At 33.3% G+C, this 12,324-nt stretch overlaps 2 pseudogenes across 1 annotated transcript; both read right to left on the bottom strand.

Annotated features, from left to right (window-relative positions):
* Positions 1 to 418: 418 nt before the first annotated feature.
* Positions 419 to 9,196, bottom strand: LOC110010895 (germin-like protein subfamily 1 member 16 pseudogene; annotated as a pseudogene). The gene is made up of 3 exons (XR_016319395.1): positions 9,030 to 9,196; positions 8,472 to 8,866; positions 419 to 573 (listed from the first exon to the last, which is right to left on the bottom strand). The product of XR_016319395.1 is annotated as a germin-like protein subfamily 1 member 16 pseudogene (transcript).
* Positions 9,197 to 10,758: 1,562 nt separating this feature from the next.
* Positions 10,759 to 11,639, bottom strand: LOC149498595 (germin-like protein subfamily 1 member 13 pseudogene; annotated as a pseudogene).
* Positions 11,640 to 12,324: the final 685 nt, after the last annotated feature.

Genomic DNA, 12,324 nt, shown 5'->3' with positions numbered 1-12,324 from the left:
AAAGGTTCCACTAGGCTACATGATAAAAAAAGAAGTTCTTGAGTTAAATATATATAACAGTCAGTTATATTTTTTTGTAAGCATATGTATTCATTGTCTTCATTTGAGTATCTGCTTTGAACGAGAAGATAATAAGAATGATTCTTTCTTTCGATGTATTATCTCCTGGCTAGTTATAGAACTGTAGTATAAAGAGTTCGGAATTTCTGCTGGAATATAAGGAGAGAATCAATTTGACAAAATTCAAATATTTCATACTGCTTCCAAAGTTGACATTAACAACAGAACATGATTGGAATTGACAACAGAACATGATTGGAAATCTCTTTTTAGTTTATTCTACTTGTGGTATTCAAGGAATATAGAACAACATCACCATAGAAGGTTACTGGTTCACAGTTATTTTGTGCATGTCTCCTTACTTATTGGTACTAGCAAACTTTTTCTGAAGATAGTTGACGACATTCTTGCCCAATTGGAATGCCTTAGCGAGAACATCAGGATTGATAGGTGGATTAGATCCAAAGGTTGCATTTGCTATGGTCATAACACCAGGATTTTGGATGTTAATGATGGGAGCGGGTATAAAGCGGAAACAACCCTCTTCGAAACCATATGAGGCAAACTAAAAACATTATCGAACAAATCAATAAACTGACCTCTTGAAGCGCAGAATCGCTCACCGGTCTTCTTTCCAGAGATGTTGGAGTCACCCACGATCTTCTGCAGTAATCCCTAACTATCTCTCTTTTGGAACTCTCTGAGTGGCAGAGAATAGAATAACGTGCGTCTCTTTATTCGTAGGGTTTTGTAATTTTATATTAAAAAAAAAACTCTCTTCGATAGGAAGATATTTTTTAATATAAAATAAATTAAATAAAAAATTATTTAATTAAAATAATTATCAATTATTTTAAAACTAAATAATTTATCTATTATTTAATACACCCTTAACTTTCCAAATAATTAGGGCACTACAGGGACCGCAGGAATAAAATAAATCAGGCTACTAATTATAATAAGAACCTATGTAGACCAACATATTCTTATTATAATTAATCATGAATTATTCCACTAAAAACTCATGACTGAACTCTTTATTTATTTTACAATTCCACAACATAATAAAATAATGTTCCCCACGTTAAGATTACAGATGCTGTCATTTAAATAATTTACTGAGAATTTATTTAAATCACAATATAACTTTAAGATTGTCGCTCAACTTATTTCATGTGTCGGATTCAATATCCACCTGCAGGGTTTACACTATGAAACCTTATAAGCTTACTTAAAGTGCATCATCAATCTCTAAACCGAGACATGGATTCTATCATTAATTAATATTTCACAAACACAAAATATCTTTGCCCAATTCACCGAGAATATTATTCCAATAATGAAACTCACCCTTTAATGAATCAAAGCACAAGACAATCAATGTTTGCTCATATTAAAATAAATCAAGATTAAGAACAATAAACATTATTTCTAATGTCCTAGAGAACATGTGTAACAGTCAGTACTAAACATCCATTCTCTACTTGGTCCAATTAAATACATACAAAATGTACTAATCACAATTATTGTTCATATGCTAATAACATTTATTTAATGCAAATTTCCAATTAAATACAAAGAAATAATTGTCAATAGAAAATCATTCATAGCTATACTATTACATATGCATGGTTAATAGTATATCTCTATCAATCTCCCACTTAGACTCATAACCATGCATCTATAACTTTAACTCCCATTCCTTCTACATGACTGTCAAAAGTCTTTGCTGGTAAGCTTTTTGTAAAAGGATCTGCCAGGTTGTTTTCCGATGCAATCTTTGTCACTACCACATCTCCCCTTTGAACTATGTCTCGTATCAAATGATACTTCCTCTCAATGTGTTTTGCCCTTTTATGGCTCCGTGGCTCCTTCGAGTTTGCAACTGCCCCACTATTATCACAATAAAGTGTAATAGGCAATTGCACTGAAGAAACTACGCCTAGATCCATAAGGAAGTTCCTAAGCCATACAGCTTCCTTTGCAGCTTCAGAAGCTGCCACATATTCAGCTTCCATGGTGGAGTCAGGAACACAAGTTTGCTTAATACTCCTCCAACTTATGGCTCCACCTCCCAAGACAAAAACATTACCAGAGGTTGACTTCCGAGAGTCTTTATCAGTCTGAAAATCTGAATCTGTATACCCAATGGGTACAAGATCGTCAGATTGATAAACTAACATATAATCCCTAGTCCTTTTCAAGTACTTGATTATATGCTTGACTGCAGTCCAGTGTTCTCGCCCAGGATTAGATTGAAATCTGCTAACCATGCCAACAGCAAAACAGATATCAGGTCTGGTACACAACATTGCATACATAAGGCTTCCAACTGCAGAAGCATATGGAACTGCCTTCATGTTCTCTATCTCCTCAGGTGTCTTAGGACATTGGTCCTTAGATAGAGTGATTCCATGTCTGAAGGGAAGAAAACCCTTCTTGGAATCCTGCATGCTGAAACGAGCAAGAATGGTATCAATATAAAGTGCTTGAGATAAGCCAATCATCCTTTTCTTGCGATCTCGCATAAGCTTAATCCCAAGAATATGAGCAGCCTCTCCCAAATCCTTCATATCAAAACGTTGGGATAGCCAATCTTTGACAGAATTCAACATACCTACACAATTCCCTATAAGCAGAATATCATCCACATATAGTACCAGAAAAACAACCTTACTACCATTCCATTTCTTATACACACAAGACTCATCATGACACTGATCAAAGCCAAAACTTTTAACCGCCTGGTCAAAATAAGTATTCCATGACCTAGATGCTTGTTTAAGCCCATAAATGGACCTATTCAATTTGCAAAGCAAATTTTCTTGTCCATTGTTTATGAAACCTTCTGGTTGCTTCATATAGATGCATTCATCAAGACTTCCATTTAGGAAAGCTGTCTTGACATCCATTTGCCAAATCTCATAATCATAATGAGCTGCAATGGATAGAAGAGTTCTAATAGACTTTAGCATGGCCACCGGCGAAAAAGTTTCCTCATAATCGATCCCTTCTTTCTGAGTAAACCCTTTCGCAACAAGCCTTGCCTTATAAGTTTGCACTTTACCGTCTATACCCCTCTTTTTCTTATAGATCCACTTGCATCCGATGGGTTTAACCCTTTCAGGTGGTTCTACAAGTTCCCAGACTTGGTTAGAGTACATGGACTCCATCTCAGATTTCATAGCTACAAGCCACTTATCAGCATCTTTATCTTGTAGTGCTTCATCGTAACAGACAGGTTCAATATTCACTTCTTCAGGGATTCTATCAAAAGCTTCTCCCAAAAGTGTATATCGAACCGGTGGTTGTCTAATTCTCCCACTACGACGAAGTACTACAGGTTCTGCAATCACACCTTCATCTTACTGTGGCTGTAAAGCCGGCAAGTCCATGACTGGTGGGACTACATCTTGATCATGTTCTGGAACTTCAACATGTCTGTCATCACCAGGAGGCAATGAAATGTTAGAAGCCCCAACATTGTGCTCCTGTATATTTGGATCAACAGCTGCCACTTCAGTTTCTACATAACTCCCACTACTTTCAGGTGGTAGCGAAATGTTAGGTACTGAATATTCAGGCTGATGTTGATTTACTGGTCGACTAACATTTCTTCCACTACGACTAGGCAATGGAATGTCAGCTCCAACCATTGATGGTTTAGGTTGTTGTTCTAATGGAAAGGTTCTAGTTGGTATATTTTCTCCTCTCAATTCATACAAGGCTAATTGACTTTTGGGAATATGGTTTTTAATATAGTCTTCCTCAAGATAATGTGCATTGGTGCTAACAATGACCGTTTTATCTTGAGAACTATAAAATAAACCACCTTTCGTTCCTCTAGGATATCCAATAAAGAAGCATAAGTCTGTTTTTTGATTCCAACTTGTCTGCTTTCCCTTTCAGCACATAGGCTGGACAACCCCACATCCGAACATGTCTTAGACTTGGCTTTCGCCCAGTCCACAGTTCTGTAGGAGTTTTAGGTACTGACTTAGATGGAACCAAATTCAGAATATATGCTGCTGTTTCTATGGCATACCCCTAAAACGAAATGGGCAAATCTGAATAACTCATCATTGATCGAACCATTTCCATAAGCGTCCTAATTCTTCTTTCTGCTACATCATTCTGTTGTGGCATACCAGGTGCAGACAACTGTGAAGTAATTCCTTGTTCTGATAAATAAGTAATGAATTCCCTAGAGAGGTATTCGCCACCACGGTCAGACCGTAACGACTTGATATATTTTCCATGTCGTTTCTCCGTTTCTGCCTTGAACTCTTTGAATTTCTCAAAGCATTCAGACTTACGGCGCAACAGGTAAATGTATCCATATCTTGAGTAATCATCTGTGAAAGTCACAAAATACTCAAAACCACCCCTAGCTTGGACACTCATTGGACCACACAAATCAGAATGAATTAATTCAAGTACATCATTAGTTCTATTACCCTTTATAGGAAAAGGCCTCTTAGTCATTTTACCTTCTAAACAAGATTCACAGGTTGGTAGTGGCTCCACTTTCAATGAACTCAATGGTCCATCCTTGACCAACCTAGAAATCCTATCTAAATTAATATGACCAAGCCTTCAATGCCACAAATAGGTATGACTAAATTCAATAGGACGTTTTCTTTTCAATGGAACAATGACATCAAAGTTATTAACTTCAGAATTAGGAATTTGCAGTTCAGGTGAAACTTTGAGAATAAAAAGATCATCAATCATTGAGCCAGAACATATCATTTGTTTTCTAAATTTAATAACGACAGAATCATCATAAAATTCATTAAAACAAACCGAATATCCATTCTTGCTCAAAATAGAAACTGAAATTAAATTCCTTCTAATTGAAGGTACATATAAAACATCCTTCAAAAACAATGTTCTATTATTCTCAAAATTCAAAGAAACATTTCCTATAGCTAGAACTGCAACTTCTGTGCCATCTCCTAGAAAAATGCTTACATCTCCTTTATTTAGCTGACGAGTTACCTCAAACTGCTGCAATGAATTGCAGACATGATTAGTGGCTCCAGAATCTACACACCATTGGAGTGTAGTCAACACCGCTAAACAAGTTTCAACTATCAGCATATAAAACAGAGACATACCTTGCTTCTTCTTGGCTAACCATGTTGGACATTGTGACTTCCAGTGCCCAGGTTGCTTGCAGTGAAAACACTTACCCTTAGGCTTTTTCACAGCAACACTTGCACTAGTAGATGTAGCACTTGTTTTAGGCTTAGCCTTGTGAGCATTTTTCTTCTTCTTACCCTTGTTCAGGGCAGAAGAAGAACCTCGCTCAATATTAAGCACAACAGGTGCAGCTCCTTACTTAATGATAGTCTCAGCAGCCACCAGCTCATTCAGCAACTTAGACAGAGTGAAATCCATCTTATTCATGTTATAGTTCAAACGAAACTGCTGAAAACTGGTTGGCAAAGTGTTCAAGATCATTTCTATCTGTGTAGCATTGTCAACCTCAGCACCAAGAACCTCCATGTCATTCAGAAGACTCATCATCTTCAAGACATGAGTTCTAACTGGAGTTCCCTCCTCCATTTTGGAAGTAAGAATCTCCCTCAGTGCGTTTTGCCTTGCTGCACTAGTTTGATCTCCAAACATCTCCTTGAGATTTTCGAGCATGTCAAAAGCTGTGTCCATCTTCTGATGCTGATGTTGCAAAACATTTGACACAGAAGCCAAAATGTAACATCGCGCCATCTCATCAGCTTTAACCCATTTCTGGTAAGCTCTGGTGACCTCCTCAGAGGCACCCTCACCGGGTTTTTCAGGACAAACTTCAGTAAGCACAAACTTATACTCCTCAGCAGTAAGCAAAATGTCCAAATTCCTCTTCCAGTCAACATAGTTTGGACCCTCAAGTTTGTTTTGGGTTAAGATGTTTGCAAGGGGACTGAATGATGCCATTTCTATATCATGCATTAAACAAAAATAGCATATCAATAATAAACATTGAATAAATCAAAATTGCAAATATACAACATTGATATCACAATTCAAAAAAAAAAAAAAAAAATACACATTCACAACATTCATGAATAGCAACCTCGATGGGAGAATTCAACCAATCACATGTTTTGCATATTATAATTAGATAAGACCGGCACATACTACTCGATGGGAGATAACATGCCTCTTAAATTAACATTAATGTGTGAGAAAATATTACATCTGATTCATGTCACTAATTAATTTACTCAGATGGAGAGTTAAATCAATACAGACAAATTAGACTAGTTCAGTAATTATATTAAAACATGACATCTTCCGATGGGGAAGAAATGCAAATAATTACAACTAGAAAGTAATAAAAAACCACTCACAAATTAATTCATATAATTAAAATAAATTAATTATAATCAAAATTGCAAAATAATATATTTTTAAGACAATTTTGCAAATAAAATTAACATTTTTGGTTGAAAATGTTAAAAATTTAGTGTTCTGGTCTATTTATGCAAAAAAATTAAAACATTCTGGGTTTATCTTGCAAAAGCAGAAAAATTCTGGGCCATTTCGCAAATTTCAGAACTTGTTTGGACTATTTTGCATAAAACAGAAACTATTGGGCCAAAATTGCAAAAACCGAAAATAGTCTAGGCAATTTTAATAAAACCAGAAACAATCAGGCTCACTTTATAATTTAAATAACTCCAGGGGGCCAAAACGGAATAACTGATACTTTCTGGGTCAAAATGTAAAAAATTAAAGTCCAGAGGTCAAAATATAATAAATAGAAAGATTCAGGGTCAAAAAAAAATAAAAACTTAAAGATCAGGGGTCAAAAATATAAAATTTAAAAAGATTGAGGGACCAGACGGGAATTTTGGCAAGCAGCAGCTTCTTCTTCACGAAGAAGCCCTAGCCGCCGCTGCCCCTTTTCCCTTCAACCTCCATTTACTGATCTTTTTTTTTTTTTTTTCGTCTTTTCTTGCCCCTCTCCTGTTCATCGAAACAAAACCCAATATATATATATATATATATATATATATATATATATATATATATATATATATATATATATATATATATTAATGCCCATTAAAAACCACAGTTTCAAAAACAAAGGTTGTATCAGGTACTGCACTTTTGTGCTGCTGTCCTTCAAAAACTCTTGAAGCTCTTGTAACCATGTACCAATCAAACAATCAAAACAGATTATAGATACACGATTGAAACATGACAAAATAGCCACCATCATACAGTTTCGTATGGCTCTGATACCAATTGATGGGAGCGGGTATAAAGCGGAAACAACCCTCTTCGAAACCATATGAGGCAAACTAAAAATATTATCGAACAAATCAATAAACTGACCTCTTGAAGCACAGAATCGCTCACCGGTCTTCTTTCCAGAGATCTTGGAGTCACCCACGATCTTCTGCAGTAATCCCTAACTATCTCTCTTTTGGAACTCTCTGAGTGGCAGAGAATAGAATAACGTGCGTCTCTTTATTCTTAGGGTTTTGCAATTTTATATTAAAAAAAAAACTCTCTTCGATAGGAAGATATTTTTTAATATAAAATAAATTAAATAAAAAATTATTTAATTAAAATAATTATCAATTATTTTAAAACTAAATAATTTATCTATTATTTAATACACCCTTAACTTTTCAAATAATTAGGGCACTACAGGGACCGCAGGAATAAAATAAATCAAGCTACTAATTATAATAAGAACCTATGTAGACCAACATATTCTTATTATAATTAATCATGAATTATTCCACTAAAAACTCATGACTGAACTCCTTATTTATTTTACAATTCCACAACATAATAAAATAATGTTCCCCACGTTAAGATTACAGATGCTGTCATTTAAATAATTTACTGAGAATTTATTTAAATCACAATATAACTTTAAGATTGTCGCTCAACTTATTTCATGTGTCGGATTCAATATCCACCTGCAGGGTTTACACTATGAAACCTTATAAGCTTACTTAAAGTGCATCATCAATCTCTAAACCGAGACATGGATTCTATCATTAATTAATATTTCACAAACACAAAATATCTTTGCCCAATTCACCGAGAATATTATTCCAATAATGAAACTCACCCTTTAATGAATCAAAGCATAAGACAATCAATGTTTGCTCATATTAAAATAAATCAAGATTAAGAACAATAAACATTATTTCTAATGTCCTAGAGAATATGTTTAACAGTCAGTACTAAGCATCCATTCTCTACTTGGTCCAATTAAATACATACAAAATGTACTAATCACAATTATTGTTCATATGCTAATAACATTTATTTAATGCAAATTTCCAATTAAATACAAAGAAATAATTGTCAATAGAAAATCATTCATAGCTATACTATTACATAGGCATGGTTAATAGTATATCTCTATCAGTTAAAACCAGCAATGGCAACTCCATTGGTCTTTGCAATGTTGAACTGAAAGTGAATTAGGCCAATTGGAAAGACAAAAACATCTCCTTTGTGTAAGATTTTACTGATAAAACGATTTGGGTTTGTTGTCACGAAACCAACATAAAAGGTGCCCTCGAGGACTAATAGGATTTCTGTGGCACGGGGGTGAATATGAGGAGGGTTTAAACCACCATTTGGTGCATAGTCGATACGAGCTAGGGAGACACCTAGAGTGTTAACCCCTGGTATCTGGTCGACATTTAAGAGCGTTACATTTGATCCAACTTGATTCATTGTATTTCTGGGAATGTTGAGTCCCGAGAAGGAGAAATCATTGGTGTAGTGAGATTTGGATTCTTGCAAAATTTTCCATTCACGAACACTGCATGGCAAAAATTTATTGTTAACTATTCAAATCATGTAAACCAACGTATTCCAACAATACTCGTTTTTTAGAAGAAATAATGTCCTTTCTAGGATGAAAAAATGACAAACAGTAACTTGGAATAAAGCGAAAAAATAAAAAAACTGAAACAAGATTATACCAGCATTCTTGGGTTCATCTATTGCTACACAAAAATCTTGGAGTGGGCTAGGGTCATAGGCACTGGCATATGAGAGCGCCAAAGCCAAGACTGTGAAGGCTAGAAGAAAATGAACACCTTTCATTTTTATCGGAGACCCCATCTAGCTTTACTTCTTAAATAAGCGCCTGAGAGTGAGAATTACTGCATGATTAGACATTATTTATAGATGAATATCTTTGCACTATTCAATGCTTACATTACTTTTTGTCACATGGAAATAGGACTATTTCGAGTTTTAGATATTCTCTGTATTTTCTAATTAGATTTTTAATATCAGTTAGTTGGGCTGTTAATTTATATATAGGAACCCAACTAATATCGAGTCTTGTTCCTTAACAAGAGAGGGAAACAGTGATGTCTTCATGGCTTCTGAGTTGATGGCTTTTATTTGTTTATTCTAATGATGATTTGGTGTTTATATTAGGTATTTAATAACAGAAATAATCTGTTTTTTCAAGGATTAGTTTTGGTTGGTTATCTACTTGAAGCTACGATCCAATCTTAAGTTGAGTCTGTACTCTGTTTTGTTCAGCTCTCATACAATTCCACAACTAAAATGAGAAACAACAAAATTTTTGTTTTGAGGAAATATATATATATATATATATATATATATATATATATATATATATATATATATATATATATATATATTTTTTTTTTTTTGTTTTTTTTGAGGAAAAATATTATTAGATGCAAATCTGCATTTTGTACTACACTAAATTATTGTACATAAAAGACTGGTTTAACTGAAATGACAGCGACAAGGGAACTATAATTAAATCATTTCCCTTCCATTTTAGTGCATAATTTTCTTTCTTGTTGATATTGTTGATATTACCAGCTTTTTCTGAGTCTGTAAAAACAAAGGAAGCTCCATAGAAGTACATGCATGTTGCTGAACTACCTAAAAATTTCTTGATTTGTTTTGTTTCTTTAGTATTTGTTTAATAGACCTCAAACTTAATTTAAAGACGTAACATTTTATCTCATGATCACTGAGTTAATTAGTATTAATTAATATTATAAAAGTATTGTTACCTTAATTTTGTGACACCTGTGTTTATATTATCTCTTAACATATGTAGAATTATAATTCTGTTAATTTTGATATTTCTGAATCAGATTTTTTTTTATTCATAGAAATTCATTAATCTAAAGTCTCCGTTTATCTATGTTTCTAGCAAACATATTATTTGGAATTAATTTATTTCACAAAAAAATTTCTTGTTCTGAAGAAACTATTATGTTTAAGTCAATTATAAAATTTATTTTAAACGTATTATTTTATTAATTTATATTTAGAATTTAATAGCTTTATTATATTAAGGTTATGAAATTGAAAATATTAAATTCCTTATTTACGTTAAAAAATGAAATGAAAATAAAAATGTGAGCTCGTGAATAAATTTTTAAAAATTTAAATTGTCTCAACTAGCTCTAAAGAGCTATTTTTCAGAGCAATTTTGACTTTTATCATGTCTAACAGACCAAGTAAAAGTCAAGTAATTTTCTCACCTAACAGCTTATTTTGGCTATTTTGCAAGATTTATGCTATTCAAACTATTTTTCTTTTCTTTTTTTTTTCTTTTTTTTTTTTTTTTGGAGAAATTCAAACAAGTCTACATATAAACTGACCAACTGCAATAATATTTCATACCATCTTCAGTATCCCAAATAAAAGAAATTAAAAGAAAAGATAGAAAACTCAATTCATTTAACCAAATTCAAATGCTTAGAGCAATTATTCAAGCAAAACATTAAAACACCCATAATCATATTACCAAAAAAAAAAAAAAAAAAAAAAAGAAAAAGAAAAACACACGCAATCAAACAACAGGATCATAGCTAACTACCCCCAAACTGTTTCTGAAGATAACCAACAACATTCTTGTCCAACTGGAAGGCCCTGGTAAGAACATCAGGATTAATAGGTGGTTTAGGTCCGAAAATTGCATTAGCTATAGTAATAACACCAGGATTTTGGCTGCTCAATCCAGCAAAAGCCACTGCATTTGTCTTTGCAATATTCATCTGAAAATGAATCAAACCAATCGGAAAAACAAAAACATCTCCTGGGTATAGTACTTTACTGATGAGTCGATTAGGGTTCGATGTAACAAAGCCAACGTAAAGAGTGCCTTCAACAACTACAAGAATCTCCGTAGCTCGAGGATGAGTATGTGGAGGGTTTAATCCACCATTTGGTGCATAGTCAATTCGAGCCAGAGAAATTCCAAGAGTATTCAAACCGGGTATTCTGTCAACATTCAACAGTGTTACATTTGACCCGACCTTATTTCCTGTATTTCTTGGAGTATTCAGTCCTGAAAAAGAGAAATCATCTGCTACAACAAGGTTTGGGTCTTTGCAGAATTTTCCATTGACAAACACAGCATTTTTCGGCTCATCAATGGCTACACAGAAATCTTGAAGAGGGCTTGGGTCATAAGCAGAGACAAACGGCGAATTATTAGCTAATAAACCCAAGAGTAATGCGAAAGATAATACAACAAGGGAAGAATGATTATCTTTCATTTTGTCTAGCTTTCTTGTTTTGAATTCAAGGTGTGAGAAATCTTGCATTAATGGATCAGTATTTATAGCTAAACTTTGGTAAGTGTTATCTTCTTCTTTTTTATTAGTATTATTATTGTTAGTGTTAGAATCATTATTATTATTATCCTTTATAATTTCTTCCTGCATGAATCATTCTTCTCCCTATATAAATAAAACTTGGTTGACAAATTTATGTTTATTTTATTTTTACGTCACTGGCATCTGCAGACTGCAGGTGCGTGGAACTGGTCATTTTTAATGAATCAAATACAGCTTCTTATCCTATTCTACAAGCAATCAATATTCAGTGACATGAAAATTTTGCCATCACCAATTTAATCTGTCAGTTCTCCTCTGATTAATTTTAACAAAAATAAAAATTAATTGAAGGCAGAAAAAAATGATCAGAGCATTAAATAATTTTTATTTTGCATTGAAACCACCAAATCGAGTGTTGTTTTCTATAAATAAAAATTGTAAATTATCAAAAAGACTTTTTCATTAAACTAATTTTATTGCAAATATGAGATATGACTATTAGTGAGCAAAAAATGCACAAAAAATAATGTTTTATTAAAAATCCATCTGATTAATTAATAGCTTGACTAAAAGTATTTATTTGCTCAAAATATTTTTTCACCAAAACATCCATCATTTAGTATAAAGATATCCTTGATTTACTTCTTAAAAAAAA

This window comes from Jatropha curcas, chromosome 2 (assembly GCF_041381405.1).
Source record: "Jatropha curcas cultivar XTBG-Jc1 chromosome 2, XTBG_Jcur_1.0, whole genome shotgun sequence".
Lineage (NCBI taxonomy): Eukaryota > Viridiplantae > Streptophyta > Magnoliopsida > Malpighiales > Euphorbiaceae > Jatropha > Jatropha curcas.
The sequence above is the reverse complement of the archived record's forward strand: the minus strand, read 5'-3'. Positions and strand labels throughout refer to the sequence as shown.